Source organism: Lissotriton helveticus, chromosome 4_1 (assembly GCF_964261635.1).
Source record: "Lissotriton helveticus chromosome 4_1, aLisHel1.1, whole genome shotgun sequence".
NCBI lineage: Eukaryota > Metazoa > Chordata > Amphibia > Caudata > Salamandridae > Lissotriton > Lissotriton helveticus.
Genome location: NC_136063.1, coordinates 1047600826 through 1047619592, shown reverse-complemented (window position 1 = coordinate 1047619592; position 18767 = coordinate 1047600826). Strand labels below are relative to the sequence as shown.

At 42.9% G+C, this 18767-nt stretch overlaps 1 protein-coding gene across 4 annotated transcripts in view; it reads right to left on the bottom strand.

Annotated features, from left to right (window-relative positions):
• LOC144828970 (kinesin-like protein KIF17) overlaps positions 1-18767 on the bottom strand; it is a 1092500-nt gene that overhangs the window by 154620 nt on the left and 919113 nt on the right. The window lies entirely within an intron of this gene.

Genomic DNA, 18767 nt, shown 5'->3' with positions numbered 1-18767 from the left:
ATACATGATGATGTCAGCTTTGGAGTTGATGCGGCACAGCAGCAGGTGACGGGCCGGCGTTGCAAGTCGGAGCAGCGCTCACGGCTATGGCAGGCTTACGATGTTGTTTGCTAGCATCAATGTAGCACGGCGGCCGGCGTCGCGTCTACGTTGCAAGTCGGAGCAGCGATCACGGCTTTGTGTGATGACAGCGTCGCTCGCCGGCGTCGGTGTTCCAGAATTCTTTCTGTAGCAGCTAGAACAGCAAGTTCCAGATGCAGGCAAACAGGAGGGGGGAGTCTGGTATCCCTGAGACTTTGATCAGGAGGCAAGCTCAAATCAAAGTAATATTCTATGCCCAGTCCAAACCAGTTAAGTGCAGTCCTGGAGCACTTTGTTGACAAGACTCCTTCTTTCTTTTGACAATGTGGGCCAGGGACATCAGACGCACCACAGGAGGTGGAGCCAGCATTGTGGAAGACAGGCACAGCCTTATTCAGGTCCCAGGTGCAACTCCTCCCACCCATCTACATGCAGACAGCTCTATTCAGTATTGTGCTGACTCACCCTGTCTCCTGGAATCCCCCAGCCCCTGTCAGTCAAACTCCAGACAAGGAATACACAACCTAGCAGAGGCAAGCTTGGATAGTTAAGCAAGAAAATACCTACTTTCTAAAAGTGGTACTTTCAAACACAGAATGTTAAAACCAACTTCATTAAAAGATGTATTTTATCATTCTGACTTCAGGCATACTAAACTCGAATTTCAACCCAGTGCCCTGAGTCAGTTACGATTATAAGATGTTATAATCAAACTGCCCATTCTGGCCTATGGGGAACAGCTAGCCTTGCAATAGTGGAAAACGAAAATGGCTGTAATTCACTATTATGACATGCCATACACACCAGGGCATGTCCTACCTTATACTTACAATGCACCCTGCCCTTGGGCCTACCTTAAGGGTGTCTGATATGAAGAAAAAGGAAGGTTTAGGGACTGGCAAGTGGGTGCACTTACCATGTCGACATGGCAGTACTAGACTGCACACAGGCTCTGCCATGGCAGGCCTGAGACACACTTTACAAGCTGTCTGTGGGTGGCACAACCAGTGCAAGCCCACCAGCAGCATTTGATTTACAAGCCCTGGGCACACATGGTGCACTGTACTAGGGCCTGACAAGTAAATCAAATACCCAATCATGGAGTCACTAATGAAAGCATCTAACCAGCAAAACAGATCAAAAGCTGCTTCTGTGGGTGGCACAACCAGTGCCAGCCCATCAGCAGCATTTGATTTACAAGCCCTGGGCACACATGGTGCACTGTACTAGGGTCTGACAAGTAAATAAAATAACCCAATCATGGAGTCACTAATCGATACATCAATTTAACATAGGGAGCACTTGCATTGTGGCACTGAATAGCAGTGGCACCATGCCCAAAGCATTTAACCAGCAAAACAGATCAAAAACAGAAGAGGAAATCAGTAAAAAAAATGGAAGGGAGACTCACGCCAATGATACCAGGTCTAACAAGTATAAACTGTCCATAGATTAAACCTTCCAATACTTACAAATACGCCATGCCTTAGTAGAGGCAACTAAAGAGATAAATTAGATCCCGGATGCCACCACACTTGAAGAAAGATTGCAAGCCGATACCATGCAGAGTAAAGCAATTTCACTCACATACCGGAAAATAATCAATAACTCACCAGACCCGATGAATCACGTATATACACGCTGGCGGACTGACATTGGAGACTTGGAGGAAGAAGACTGGCGTGATGCGCTGTCCAAAACCGCCAAGGCTGCGACTGGTCCAATTGAAATTCTTACACCGCCCATATATCACATGCACGACATTGGTCAATATGGGCGGCAGTAGTTCGACAGACTGTAGAAGGAGATGTGGGTATGTTCTACCACACACTCTGGGAATGTCCCTTGATACAGATTTACTGGGACACAGTTAACCGAGTTGTGAGTGAGGTGAGTGGAATTGCCCTATCCCCTAAGATATGTCTCCTCAATATATGGAACGCCACTGACATCAACCATATGGATCAATTGTGGGCAGCCGATGGTTTTAAACTCGTGAAGCGTAACACTGCCTGTAAATGGGTAGTTCCAGACCCACTAACGGTTGTAGAATGGAAACGGGATGTTGATTGATGTATGCTGGCAGAACGAGCAGTCTATACGAATAGAGGTTGCCCCAAAAATGGGATAAGATATGGGGGAAATTGAATGAATATTGAGGTAACATTTGCACCTCCCCTTCAGAACAAAGATATGGGCCGGATATGTTAAACGCAGACACAATTCTGAATGGGGAGAAAAGGGGAGGGGGAGGTTGGTGGGATGTTCAGTATTCAATTATAATCTCCTGCTTTTGATCTTAAGTGATGCACAAGGTTGTATTGTAACATATTATTGAATAAGTTTTAATAAAAAGAGTAAAAAAAAAAGAATGGTATTTATCATTGTTAATGTTTTCAAAAGTTGTCTTCGATGTAATGTACTGACAAAATAGGCACTTGTGTGAACTGTGTCAGAGGACCGAGGCTCCCTTTGTGGTTGCTGTAGTTTGGTTGAGAAATGTGTTTGCTCATTAATACATCTGCACAGCACCTATGCTTAAACCTGCGTGTTCTAAAGAGTGTGTTTCTATACTACCGGCTGATTTGTGCATTGGTTCTTTTTTTTTCAAACAGCTCATGTCCATTTTATCATTTAAACCTGACAGACTCATGGTACTGAGCTTCTTCATCCTTTATGTTTATTGAACACAGAGGCCCCTGAAGAAGGGATGGTGCACTGAGATTAATGGGGCAGCAAAAAGTGGAACATGCATAAGAATTGTTGAATTGTGATAAATGTGAGACATCATATGGACACTGTATTAAAATATGTCATGTGATTGACAAAAGTGTTGGTTGATTTACATTCAGTGAACATTTGAAGAAAAAAAGCACATAAGAGCACAGGTGTACATTGAGAAAATGGAATGTTAAATACTTTAGCTGTGTGCTTGCATGGGTTTTAAGTAAAAACCTGACTTGAAAAAAGCTATCCGTCCCCGTGCAGCACACCCAACATTGCAGATTCATTTAGAGATGGGGCACACAGAAAATACAGGAGTGCGCAATATGAAAATATTTCTTAGGACCCTATTTTGCCCCACAGGAATGATGGACTAGGCAACACTTTTTAGCACTAAGCAATTTAGAGTAGTGTGCCTTCCTGTGGCTTCTATAACTAGCATTATGTGTGAGGCAGAAGCATACCTTTCATGTCAGATTATTGGAGATGGACAGTTTGGAGCTCCAAAAGAGGAATACAAACTTGATACCTTTTCTTTTTAAATACCGCTTTAATCATGTTTTATAATCGATATCTGTGTTGAGATGCAATGGTTTTAACTAATCGAGCATAAATAAATTCAAGATTATTTACGCTTGATGAACTAGAGTCACAGCCATAGACAGGAGCAACCCGCCCTCGTCTGCATTGAAAGAGACAAAATAGATTATTACACATTCTACTTTGATTAGTTGTACTCCTTTTTGCTCTGTAAAAAATAACTGAGGTAACTGCCACCGACTGGGCATGATGGGACATTGGAGGGCTGGGAGCCCATAAAGGTACAGTGTCAGTTCTTTACAACTACAGTACTACAGCCTATATGTTTGCATTGCCCCATTCCCTGTTCTCCATTTCTTTTTGAAAACGTTTATGAAGTATATTTATAGGGAAAAAAACTCAACTCCTGTAAGATTTTCCTAGTTTTTTAATAATATTTTGACCTTTTTATTAAAATATAAATGAAAGTAATTGGTCAATATAGCCTTCTTTATAAGCTGGAAAACGATTTTAACAAATTATGTCCTAGTCTTGGCCTTCTAGAAGTAAGGCGAATGTCTACACTAAAAAAGATATATTTTAGAGAAGGGCTCCAGGATCCCTACACATGAGCGGGGCTATTCAGCCTTTATGACTTTCAGTGGAGATCCCCTGAGAGGGATGCATGTTTCAGTGGCATGTCTCAACGTTGAATCCTGTAAAATCATTTAATTTTGATGGCAACCATCTGCATCTCAACATTGATATTGCCCTTTATGTTGATTGGTATGAAGGAGCCTGAAAGATTTCCATGACTGGCTGCTATGGGCCTGAAACAAACAACATCAATGGCGTTGGATGAACATCATAAAACAGTACACACTAAGACCCTCATTTAAAGTTTGGTGGATAGAGTACTCTGTCAGAAACATGGCAGATATCCTGCCCACCGAGATGCACAAGTGCAACAATATTATTGTAACTCTGAACATAACTCAGAGGACATTCGTCATGTTTTGAAAGAGTGTCCTTTTCTCCAAACATTTAATAAGATCCTAAGGCTTAGATTCTCAAAAGAATTACAGAATGCAGCTGGAGAGTTGGCGTGGTTCCCCTTCACTTTTTGCCTTTACCGCCTGTATTTTTGATGCTATGCTAGATTTTGTTTTTGCTGACTTGGATGCTTTTGGCACTTTGCCACTGCTGATCAGTGTCAAAGTGTAGGTGCTCCCTAAGTAAATTGTTGTGGTAATTGATTATTAATGATGGGCATATTTGATTTACTGGCAAGTCCCTAATAAAGTGCGCTGAGTGTGCCAGAGCCTGTAAATCAAATGCTACTAGTGGGCCTACACGATTCATACAGGGGGTGGTGATGGACAGAGTATCTGAATTAAGCAGAACACTCCTACCCAGTCAAAAGATCAGGGCTTGATCCATCACCGTTTTTTTAGCTCACTGCACCATCCCAGCTAGGCAAGGTAGGCTCAAGGTAACCCCGTGGGCAGGGTGCAGTGTATGTGAAAGGCAGGACATGTAGTGGTATGTGTCATATGCCCTGATAGTGAAATATTGGCAATTTTGTTTTTCACTATTGAGAGGCTATCTCATAGGCTAACACGGGAGTTGCTTTCTAACATGTTACAAATTTAACTTTCCATTGGGACAAGATAGAGAAAAAGGCCTCAGGTGAGATTAGGCTGCCTAGAATTATCCTGGCAGGGGATCTTAATATAAATGGGGCAGATGGTCTAGGACTGGGCTCCTTTGGAAAGTACCAAGGTAGGAAGAGGAGAGTAAACCAAGCATTAGAGAGCCTAGTTCTAAATAATGCTCTATCAGATGTATGGGGGAAAAAGAGGTTGGATAATAAAGGCTTTACGTACTATTCAGCCCCACATCGAACTTGTGCTAGATTAGATTATTTCTTTGTTTCAAGCACAAATATATCAAACTCAAGGATAGACAGGCTACCTCGGATCCTTAGTGATCATAATCCTCTAGTGCTCACAATAGTAACGAAAACAAATGCTAGACAATATACAAACTGGACTTTCGAAAGAGGGCTGTTAAAAGAGGATAATTATATAGAACATATGAATAAATGGATTAGTGATTTTTTTGGGGTTAATAGGGGTAGCGCTGGGATAGGGGTGGTTTGGGATGCCTTTAAGGCGGGGGTCCGGGGTGAAACGCTGAGTTTTAATTCTTATAAGCAGAAACAGGAACAGTTGAGGAACTTAGAGTTACTGGAAAAAGTACTTAAGGCTGAGGAGGAGTTGGAAAAATGTGTTCTGACTGGGGCCCGACTGGCTAACGCCTTGCTAGAACTCTTGAAAGTAAAAGGGAAAGCAGAGAGCGATATTGCCAGTAAGGCAGCTAAAATATATACAACTAAAAGGGAGAGGTGCTATGAATTCAGCGAGTCAGTAGGGAGAACTCTGGCTATCCGGGCAAGGCAGCAAGAAGCGACAGGAACAGTGAGAGAGATTAGGGATACATTAGGCAGGGGGCATACAGATTCAGAGGGAATAAGGGAAGTATTCAGGACTTTTTATGAGAAGTTATATGATGATGAACCAGCGGGCGGAGATGTCCGGAGAATTAAAGAGTACCTCCAGGAGTACCTCCAGGAGATTCCGGTAGACATATTAGAGGAGGATGATGCAGAGGGTTTAAAGGGGATTTTGCAGGCAGAAGAAATTAAGGAGGCGATATGGAAACTTCCCTCAGGGAAAGCAGCGGGGCCCGACCAAATACCTATTGAGTTCTATAAGGTGTTTTGGGATATTCTGGAGGAAGATATAATAAAGATAATGCAGCAGGCACAGTCGGGTGAGTCCATCCCCAAATCATGGGGGGGCGCAGAGATAGTAGCAATATTGAAAAAAGGAAAGACTCCGGAGGAACCGGGTTCATATAGGCCCATCACCTTAATGAACTCAGACGCTAAAGTATTCTCCAAAGCATTAGCATCAAGATTTGCCGGAGTGATTGATAAAATGGTTATCAGGGTTCAACACGGTTTTATACCGGGAAGGGGTACTACCCACCACACACGCAAAGTAATAACCCTATTTGATGCCACAGCAGTCACAGGAGACCCGATGGCAGTTATGCTACTTGATGCAGAAAAGGCATTTATTTGATCGGGTCTCCTGGGACTATCTCTGGCATGTACTAGAAAGATCAGGTGTCAAACAGGGATTCCTTAAAGCGATCCAGGCGCTATATTTAAATCCAGTAGCGACTGTACGTGTGAATGCTGGTAATACGGGACATTTTCGAATAAAAAGAGGTACACGGCAGGGGTGCCCCTGCTCACCGCTTCTATTTGCCATATATATGGACCCACTCATTCGTAGAATAGAGGCGTGTGAACTGACTATACCACTATCAACACTCATTGGGCATTGTAAAATTCTAGCATATGCGGATGATGTTGCTGTAATCACGCCAACCCCCATGGAATCTATAGAGCAAGTCGAAATTGAGGCTCTGAAATTTGGGAAGATCTCGGGCTATAAGTTAAATACGTGTAAAACGCAGATAATCAAAAACTGTTATACTATTTGTACAGACAGCCGAGTGGTGCAGGCAGGAACGTACTTAGGTGTAACTATCTCGGCTGATCTTGATTCTCTGGTAGAGAAGAACATCTCACCTTTAATCAAGAAAGTCCAGAAAGATTTGGATAGGTTGGATAACTTGCATTTGTCAATTGTGGGGCGGACGAATATAATAAAAATGCTGGTTCTCCTAAAATTTCTATATTTTTTTAGAGCAATACCTTTATTATTTGATGCCAAATTATTCAAAAAAATAGAGCATATGATTAATAGATTTATCTGGGCAAAAAGGAAAACTAGAAGGGCCCTCAGGTTTATGACATTGCCAAGAGAGAGGGGAGGATGGGCAGTACCAGTCCTAAGGCTTTATTATTGGGCAGCAGCTCTTCAATATATGGTAGGATTACTGGGGGGGGGCGGAGTCTGAAGGCTGGAGTGAGTTTGGGACGCTGGCAATATATGGGCTAGTCTTGGGAACAGAAGCTGAGAATGTGCTCTTGAAATACACAGAGGTTAGTTACTACAAAAGGACAAGGTTTAAGATGCTTATGGCAGCATACACAGTTTGGAAAGCTTTTATAAAAAGAACAGGCTTGGGGAAGTATAATTTATATACCAGATTTATAGATAATCCAAATTTCCCAGAAGAGATCTTTTCGGGTTCTACATTTATGGAATGGGAAAGCAAGGGAATTAAAAGAGTAGGGGATGTAATGGGGGAACAAGGGGTTTGCCAATTTTCAGAACTACATGCAAGGTTTAAGTTAGATACTAGGCATTTTTTTAAATATCTACAAATAAGGAGTTTTTTATTGAGTAAAAGGGGGGGACCACTGGGGTTTAGGAGAGACCTGGTCATGGAAGTGATTCAGGTAGGGGAAGACTGTACAATCAAGAGGTTTTATGCTGAACTGATTAAGTCAAAACAGGATGATCTCGAAAAATGGATAGATAAATGGAAAAACAATCTTGATATCAGCGGGGAAAGTTTTGGTATTTCTTTGGAAAAGGGATACTCGCTGCTATGTTCGGCATCACTTCAAGCGCAACATTATAAAACGCTATACCATCTTTATTACACCCCTGCAAAAATAGCTCAATGGGGAGGCACAGTGGGCATTAAGTGCTACAGGTGTGGCAGCTTGGAAGCTGATCTGGTACATGTGTTTGCAACGTGTCCTCATTTATATTTACTTAAAAAAGACATTGAAGGTTTTATAAATAACATACTAGGAATTGAAATTTTGTTAACCCCCGCAATAATCCTATTAGGAGTGAATGAGGAGGAGGAGCAACCACAAAGCGGGGGGGAATTTTTATTTGTAGCAGTATCAGTTATGAGATTATGTATAGCATCTGCATGGATAGACCCTATTCCTCCTACTTTTCATCACTGGTTGGCTAAACTACTAACAATGTATAATTTGGAGAGAGAGATCTATGCAAGAAAGGGGAAAAGGGGAAGGAAACTGGGTAAGCTAATATGGGACCCCATTACACGATGGAAAGAAGGGAGAATGGATTGAAAACTAGAAATGAGCGAATCCTTGAGAGCCATGGTGATCTATAAGGTATTCAGATGCTTCCCCTGAAATACTGGGAGAGGGATAATCATTAGACAACTGATTATGGTTAAACTATACAAAAGAGAATATATGCAATATAATGAAAAGTAGCAACCTAGTAATCTTATATATGATGATTGTTTGTTTTGCCCTTGTTATGACTTATGTTTTCAGAGCTTGTACTGTTATCCTTTGCTTTCTTGCTTGTAGTAATGTGCCGTGCCTTGTATGTAAAAGAGTAAACATTTTTAATAAAAAGATTTTTAAAAAAAGGGACAAGATTGAGAAATGGAGTTTAGGCTCTCTTAACTCAGACTTTGTTAACACATATTTTTAGGAAGATGCTGTGTAAATTGTGAAAATGGCACTTTTAGAAAGTAAAACAGAAGAGGGGGCTGGCCCTATTGATCAGTGGCTAGATAGGGCCAAAGTAAAGTGAACGAGAAAAGACCTAGCCACCACATTTAGTGCTATCAATTATTTAAACAGACAAAGGAACCAACTTTGATTCTTTGATCCTGGTTATTTATTTAACCATTTGATGCATATGAATTTATTTTTGAATAGACATCTGAGTTTGAGAAAACACTTTTGATTCCAACACTATACTTTACATTTGTTGAGACATAAAATAAACAACAATACATTAAACACATGAATTAAACATAAAGGATTGTAATGACACTCTTAAATTTACACCAGTCATTTTTTGCAAAAGGTTCAAAACTTGCAGCAAACCCAGATCAAATAGTTTATATGACTCTATTCTTTTAAGATGCTGCCCATTGGGAGAACACACTTTCTGAGCAAGACCTAACGGGGGAAAAAAATATTGAATGAAAATCCCTGTGTTGCTCCTATTTGTCAAGCTCCTCAATGGTAAAAGGTGCTGATGCGTTTCGAGACCCGGTTGTAATCCTGAGGTTTTACTTGGTGTGGTTGTGCTAAGCGTTACTTTTAGAAAGTAGGCATTTTCTTATTTAACCATTCTGCGTGCCTCTGCTGTTTTGTGTATTGACTGTCTGTTTTTTGGAGGGACAGGGGCTGGGGATGTGCATTCACTGTAGAGAGCCACAAGGGGGGCTGAGGTGTGTCCTGTCTTTCTTGGGTGATTCATAGCTGTGCTGAATATACCTTGGCTGCATTTAGAGTGGTGGGAGGAGTTTCACTTACACCTGAATAAGCAGTGTCTCATCTGCACAATGCTGCCTCCACCTCCTGTAGTGATGCTGCATCAGAGAGGAAATAATTGGTTTGGATTGGGCTCAGAGACCCTTACCACAAAGAGAATGAAGAGAAAATGGGATATAAATAGTGGATCTTAAACCCCAGAGAATTAGATCACTTCTGGACTCAAGAGGAACCTTTGTCAAAGAGGAGAGCTGTGAGGAGGACTACTCCCTCTTTGCTGTGTGCTTTACTGGGGTGGCCTGCAGTTGCTGCTTCTGCCAAGGAAAAGATAAAGACTGGAACTTTGCTGTGAACCTGCTTGAAGGAGAATCTCCAAGGTGTGTGCTGGCCTCCTGTTCTGAAGTCTCAGGGACACAAAGACGTCACCTGCGACCCACTGACCAGCACCTTGCATTCAAAAGGGTACCAATTCCAGTTCCTGGGCCCTGGAAACCGGCTCCACCTCGGCACGAACACCTCACCTCTACGACGGTGTCCATCGTCCATAGACTTTGTTTCCAGAGTACTGTTATTTTGGGGTCCGTGTGACTCCGTGCCTGACGTCGCGCACCTTGTGGTCAGCACCGTTCTTTGGATTTATGCCTGTTTCTATGTCGTAATAGCCCCAGGTGGAGCTATATGTTTCTACAACAAGTTCTATTTTTGCAATTCCTGTTCAAAGTGATATTTTGTTACATGTATGTTGGACTTTTATTGTTTTGCTCTTGTTAGATTTAAATAGAGATACTTTATTTTTCTAAACTGGTGTGGTGTCTATGTGTGATGTTTTCACTGAGTTACTGTGTCTTTTAAATACAAATACTTCCACATTGCCTTTGGGATAAGCCTGTCTTCTTGTGCCAAGCTACCAAGGGGGTGAGCAGGGGTTATATAAAGTGTATATCCCCCTTACCCTGACTAGAAGCAACGGTCCTTACTTGGACAAAGGTGCATACTCTGCCAATTAGAAACCATCATTCCTAACAGCAGGATAGCAGCTAAAAATGCTGCACTGTGTTGCATGACAGGGAGGGAGAAGGAGAGAGCCATATTTACAAAGCTATGGCTGTCTCCTCCCCTCTCCCTAGCACCAGTGCAGCTTTTAGCTGCTGTGCGCCAGGCACACACCTTAGCGCCATTATCCTAGGGTGCGTGCCTGAGTTTACCAGAGGTGTTGTACAGAAATGGTACCCTTCCTGGAAAAAATACTATGGCTAGGCGAGTTTAAAACCTTTTCTTACTTTGTATGAGTGTTGTACAGTGCAACACACATGCAAAGTCCGAAAAGCAAGGAGAAATGAAAACATTTCTCCTCATAACAACTGCTTTTTAGCATACAAACCAATGCAAATACCAATTTACGTTGGTTTGTTAATTTGTTAATTGTTTAGCATTGGGTTTGCGATAAAAAGTGGCACTAACCCGATGCTAAACCTTTGTGAATCTTGCCCTAAGTGCCTAAACTTTTAACAAAAACAAACCAACTGGGAAAAATAGGCAGAGCACAGTGTCAAGAGATCAAAATTAAGTCTGGGCAGAGATGGAGTAGTTTCACTCCGTTGAATTCTGCGTAATTACAGAAAAACTCAGTGGAATTCTGCAGAGTTCCGCAAGGGGGCAGAGTACTGCCCAGCCACCCTTAAGGACCTGTAATTTCCTACTGTCCGTCAACTGTCAATTAAAACAAGCCCCCAGTGACCCTGTTGTGCTGCGTACAGCGTGCCTATGTTTGCCGTCATGGAGGGGCAGCTCTCTGGATGTCCGGCAGCGTCGGCCAAACAAACGCACAGCAAATGCCGCAGATCCAACTCACTCAGTCGCTCCTCCTTGCCTACCTCCTCCAGAAAAATGACTCTGCTCATAGCACTGCCGACAAGTGTTGCCATCCTTTTCCAAAATAAAAGTCCATGATGGCTCTTTGAGGCAGCCCTACTCCTGCCAGCGTGACCAGTACCGTTTCTACGTGGATATTCAAAAGGAATTCCATGACCTGCTCTCAGCCTTGAAGTCCAAATATTGTCCAAATGTCACACTAAGGATCTCCTCCTCTCAGCCTCTCACTGTCAATGCGCTTAAGTGCTCCTAAATCTGCACCACCCCTCAAAAGGCTTCACCTTGGCCCATCACAGAATGGATACAGGGCTTGTTCCAGCCAGTCTCCATGCCTTCAGGATCAACTACCCTGCCAACCTCTCACAAAATGCAGCAAAGAAGCACAAACAAAGGTTACTAAAAACCTGACCTGAAACACTTATCTCTGACCCTTACTTCTGTGCCAATAAGGGGAAATTAACGAATGACCTTATCTTCTACACCAGAAAACCGGAACGATGGTGGAACGTCTTCTGTTCCATGCTTCGTATAACAGGTACCAGGAAAACACAGTAAGGCCTCAAACTAACAGCTTCGCCCACTATACGCTACAATGCGAACTGCATCATTTCCCTTCACAATAACAGAATCATCCTAATTCAAGCTTCGGATGACAATTTAGCCAAGATGGATAATATCTTCCCTACACTCAAGACAGCGGTATGTTCTAAGTCTTCTCTTTACCTCTTAAACCATAATTTTGCAAATGTTGTCACTCTCACACCCCTCCTCATGCCTGGAGTGACTAAAACTGATCATAACCCCCCTCACTCCCGGAAGCGATCTCTGTTCCATCCAGTCCCCTGACTTAGTATCACCAGAACCTGCACAGTTCACATCACCAGTAAATCAAGCAGCTACTGGACCTACAGCTTCTCACACTTCCCAGGGCTCCACACCGGTACATATTGGATCCCTTGCTGAGAATTCCTCTCAACCTCTTTCCTCTTCTGGTGAACCTCCCTGCTTGATCTACCTGTCGGAGGGACGCGCAGAAACAGAAGCGAGGAGACCGTATGGATACAATACTGGGATTTTTTTATTACAGTAGATTTATTCTCCAGTTGATACAATGAGTAACTCTTGGTCACTTTTATGCAAAATTCTTCAAACTGTCTCTGCTGCTTCCTGTTTTATTTATTTGGGCGGATAGCAGACAGTGTAGAAGTTTCTTCACTTCTTCTTTCACCTAGTTGCCTTCTAGGGGATATGGAGTCCTGGTGGGAGTCCTGAGGGTTGCCTCACCAAAAGGGGGAAAAGAAAAAAGAGCGGTAAGTAAATGTGCTCAGACTGGCACTATTTGCTTCCACCACACCACCGTGAAGGACTTGCTAGATGGACCGTGAAGGGGAGGTAAAATAACACTGGGGTCTCAGGGAACTTAACAGCGACCCACCACCCGCCTTGCCCAGCCTTCCCGTCTCCAGAGTCACATATCGCTTACTGCCGCAACTCACCTGAGTTGCGGCGGCTCTTGCGTGTCCTCGGGGTCCACCAATCCTCGCACCACACCTCTGGGGTCTCCTTGTCTGCGGTGTTGTCTTCACCAGCGTTCACCTCCACAATGTCTTCTTTGAGACCGCAACACCTTCCCGACTCTTACGCAGCTCTCTTTCCGATGGCCGTTTTTATCGTCCTCTCCTCGGTTTCTACTCTGGACTCCAATTGGGTTGTTAGGGACTCGGCTCCGCCCAGCCATGGGCCGATGGTTCCTTTGCTGTAGTTCTGTTCTGTGCAGAGGAACAAAAGTCCTTTCTTACTGTCTGTGTCTCCTTCCAGTTCTTGCCGTCGTCATCCGGACCCTGAATGGAAGGAACCCAAGGTGCAGCTATGGGCATTGGATTTAGACTGCAGGTAGGGTTCTGGGGTGCTTCCTCACACTACCCTAACACACCTTCAACCCAGTCTATGTCCAGGCAACTACCTTCCCTGGATCTTATCACACCCAACCCACTCTACCTTTCTTCGCTCTCATCCCATCTGCCACACACAACTCCTGTCACCCGCCATCCACCACCAGCTCCTCTCTCCTCGTTAATAGGGATTCAACAAGACCGCCCTGCTTCATTCACTCCCTGTAACTTTCCCAATGCCAACTTTGTCACTGCAGCGATCACTCAAGGACCCACCCCCGCCAGATCTACCCACACAACCCTTATCCAACTAATAGAAATCAGACTGGGCCGCTCGTCTTGATGAGATATCTTGTCACCTGCGTCTTCACATGGAAGAACTCCAAGAATTGTAGGTCATTACTATCGAACATCTCCCCCTACTCAGAACACTTAGCATGCTAGGGACCAGACCTAGCGTCCTTATTGATGCAGTTCCTGCCCCTATCATGCACACATTTCACAACACCTTTAAAACTTTACCTCTCCCAAATGCCTCCTCTCGCCCCAGAAGACTTAAGGATTATCTCTCAACCAGTGATATCCGTGATCTACTCTTATCTTATTCCCTCCCCTTAGTATCTATCAAGTCCCTGCCTGGTCAAATCCAAACTATCCATGCTAACCCTGACAGAGAACCTGCCCACAACCCCAGAGCTATCAATAGCGACAACCTCAAGCGTGTTAACATCCTCCAGACTACTACTCCCCATTTGACTGACCAACTGTAATGCATTCTTCTCAACTGCAGATAAGCTAGTAAACACGCGCCACCGATATCTATGATCTCATCCTGACTAAGGAGCTGAATATCATTATCCTCACAGAAACTGGTTAAATTGCTCTTCCTCCCATATCCTTGACCTTCTAGTCCCGCCTAGTTATGAGATAATTCGTATAGACAGATCTTCGAAAAAGGGTGGAGGAATAGCTTGTATACACAGAAACACACTCTCAGTCCCACAATCAGAAACCCCCACTCCGATCTCCAGCGAATATCTATGTATCACCATATCTTGCAAAAACCCACCCTGTCTGCAAATTACATACATTCTACCACCCCCGGGAGACAATCTTTCCTTCACGGAGCACTTAATAGAAATCATCTCATCCAATGACGACCCTCTAGTGTCCCAAATCTTCCTGTGAGACTTCAACCTCCACTTTTTTAACCCAAATGATCACATAGTAAATTGTCTCAAATCCTTCCTTTTGGATCAAGAACTGACACAATTCTGTGATATCCCAACTCACAACAAGGGTGAAACTCTGGATCTCATCATAGCTAAAGGGACACCATCACACTGGACTCCATTACCCCATGCGATTGGTCCTACCACTACTGCATCCTCTTCTTCATTAACCGGAAGGTGTCTATAAAGGGGGTCCAGCCCAAGAAAACAATGGAAAAGGAACTTTGAAATATAAACACTGAAGAGCTAGCTACCTGTTATAAAAATGCCTTGTCTCTCCCAACCAGACTTGAAGGATGTTCATATCGTTACTGATTTTTTAATTTCTCTATCTCTGGTATCATGGATGCTATAGCCCCTTTACAACATAAAAATGCCTCATACAAAATTTCCAGACATTGGTTCAACTCCAATCTAAACTCAGGACGGCGTAAACTGATGGCGGCCAAAAGATCCTGGAGATCCATACCATCCACCGAATATTTAAACCTTCTTAGAGCTATCAGGAATTCTTACAAAAAAAAACAGGTCTGCAAAAGCCGACTTTTTCAGATCCCAACTTAATCAAGTTATAAACTGCCCTAGGAAACTTTTGGAACTCACCCAACAACAATCGGTCAAGGCACTCAACGCCATGACCTTGGTGACGGTTCTCCTATATGTGACGATTTGGCCGCTCTTCTTCGCCCAGAAAACTAAAAGCATCAATATAGACATTGAATCAAAGAGGGCTCTTATCCCAATGTATGAGACCACTGCCCCACTTACCCACCAAGAGCCACTCTTCCCCCCTAGTGTAAGCCTCAAGAACAATGCATTTTGACACACATTTACTCACCTCAGTGAAAGTGACATCTACAATACTCTTCTTGTGATGAATTGGTCCAACCACATCAGCGACCCTCTACCATCTCCTACATTCAAAGAAATAAAAACCACCATCCTCCCCTTATGGTTCAAAAGTGCAAGGCACGATCCCCGACTGTCTAAAAGCAGCGCTGGTATCCCCCAGTCTAAAAAAAACTAACGCAGAAAGCTCTGATCTGAATAACTTCAGTCCCATTTCCAACATCCCCACTCTGGTGAAACTTCTTGAAAAATGCGTGCTAACACAACTCTGCTTACATATCGAGAAATTCCAACTGTTGGATCATCATCAATCTGGTTTCCGGAGAGTAGACAGCACTGAATCTGCACTCACTCACATGATGGAGCACTTTTTAAAATTCCTAGACCAAAATTAATCTTGCTTATCGTTCCTCCTTGACCTACCTTCTGCTTTAAACTACTATCCACTCCAGAACACAGGATGGGCTTATCAAGGTCGGTATTGAAATGGTTCACTTCCTTCCTCCAAAACAGATCCCAAAGAATCAAGATTAATCAGTCACTTTCTCAGCCCTATACATTAACTATGGGGGTTCCACAGGGGTCTGCCCTGCCTTTCATACTCTTCAATTTAATCTTGAAACCATTAGCAAATGCCTTGAACTTCGAGAACATTCTTTTTCATATCTATGCGGAAGACCCTCAACTTTATCTGAATATCACCTCCCCGGAAGACCACATCTCACTCAACTTCTTCCTGATGAACACTCAAAACTGACTCGATGACATCTAACTCATGCTTAACCCATCCAAAACTAAATTCCTTCTCGTTGCTCCCCCTAACCACATTCCCAAGATTGACCTTTGGATGAAATACCTCACATCCTTCAAATGCTCCCCCCACATTATTGAGTCAGCTAAATCTCTTGGAATCACACTAGGCATGCACTTGAATATGAAGAACCAAACCAGCAATGCAACCATGGGAGCTACATATCAGTTTAGTACATTAAGGATTCTCAAACCATTCCTTCCATAGAAAGACTTCAAATTGGCGGTATACGCTTTAGTTTTGCCAAGACTACAGTAGTTACATGCTCTGTAGCCTCCCCAAACAGAGCTTGGCCCCACTAAGGGCTTCCATTAATGCCGCAGATAGATTGATTACTGGGACAAAAAGAAAAGATCACATATCACCAGCCCTAAAATCCCTAAATTGGTTACCGTACGAGGCAATAATACAGTTAAAAATTGCCTGCATGACGCACAAAGCCCTTCATTTCAAGACCCCCATTTATCTGGCTCAAAAAACTGAAATTATCAGGGGGCTACAGAAAGTCATGAGGTGTAAGTTCAATGCTCCTGAAACCACAGATGTTCCACAAAAAGAGACCGAGTAAAAAAGCCTTCTCAGACATTGGCCCGAAGATTTGGAACTCTCTTCCTCAGGAAGTCCGTACAATCTCCTCCACCGCTTCTTTCAAAAAGGGAGTGAAAAAAATCCTAATGTTCAAGTTTCTGCCCTAATAGGCCTCGGCTTCTACGCTTCATTGATGCCCTCTATTCGGTTGTCTTGATTGACTTTTACATGGTTATATACCTGAGAATAACATTGTTAACATGTGTTGTACATACATGTGTTCAAATGTTCCTCAACCATTAATGTATCCGCCCTACCCTTATGTGAAGGGTTCTGATACCGACAGGTCTTGCACGCGCCTTGCATAATTATGTAACACATTTTTGCTTTCCAATACTGTATCCCTCTTACCCAAAATTGTGAAGCATTCTGATACTCGTAAGGGTCAAGTTCACGCTACACAAAACTTTCTAAATAAATAAATACTCTGTGACTGCTTCGGCCCGCGCACACTTCACAAAACCGGACAAGTCCACTGTATGGGGAGCAGGGGGAGATGTGAACAAACAGAATCACCAGCCTTGCTGTCCCCTCTAATGAATGTGCACTTCCAGGGCACAGGCCCGACGCTTAGCAGCAATTAATCGGTAAGTGGAAGATGAACAGGGGTTCTTCTGAGCCCAAGGGCGTGACGCTGTACTAATGAGCTGCCAGCTTGGCACGGAATAATTAGGACAGTTAAGGGGAGGAGTTCCAGAGCTGGAATGACGCAGTACACACATGTAAAGAATGAGATGAGTGGTGCGCACCGGTATACTCTGCTCCGCCAGCAAATTACGGAGTTTTTAAAAAAAACGTTAAGATCCAAGCGGAGCACGAAGTGACAAAAATCTACAAACTCCACCGGCGGAGCAGAGTTGCCCTCCCACCGTTAATCTGAATCATCACACAGGAGTACGAAACATAAACTCAAGACCAGCTGCCTGGGCTTGCTCAGGCCACACAGCAGTCTTAATGGCACTGTGCAGTTTTTATGTCAGTGCTTACCATTAGGTCTAAATATTCCTACGGAGAAATTGTTCTTACATCTCTCTATATTTTTGTAAAACTAAGGAAAACTGAAACTTTGCTTAGTTTGTAAGATTCTAATACTTATGTAGGTTGTTGTAATGTTTAAAAAATAGTTGTAAGAAAATGACTTTTAATGGCTTAATGTTAGATGGTTTAAATAGTGTTCTTTCCTGAGGAGAATTTTCTGAACCACACAAGCTGACAGTATTCAATGTCCACGAATACCTGCAAAGATCCTATGACGAAGTAGACAAATTGGGGACAAGGTTTATTTACATCAGATACTTTTTTTGTTACTGAATATTGATCTATGGCAATGATATATCGCTATTGATATAATCCTCGGACTCCTCTGGTATACAGAGAGTTACATTTTCTAGTTTGTTCAAACCATTAACTCCCAGAAACTACAAATGAGCTTGCCTTACAATGATTTTTTTGCGTACTAACTGTGCATCAATTAATAATCAAAAACAAAATGAATAAAGACTGTGTACCATAAAAAGATGTACATTTTTGGATAGCGTCCAAGAATATGATTATGGGGGTAGGTCTCGTTCATACCACCCAGAATTTTGGAATGTCCATAATGGAATGTAATTATGAGGGACATTTAGTAAAATGCTTTTGTGCACATGTATTCACACTAGCATCCAACAATTCTGTCAAATAATAGCAAATATCTTTCTAACCGAAATGCGTGCAAACGTGTCACAAAAACAGCATGCAAGTGACATTTTAAGACTAAAGGGAATCTACTGTAGGCATTTTTCAAAACTATAGAGCCAGGGACACCCAAGGAAATTGTGGTTCCAGTATTTGGGCTCGGGTCAGCCAGCACTTTGGGATCTCCAACAAACCTAGAGGTTTTTCAAACCCAGAGACTTCAGGAAAATTTGGTTTGAATGAAATGCACAACTTTT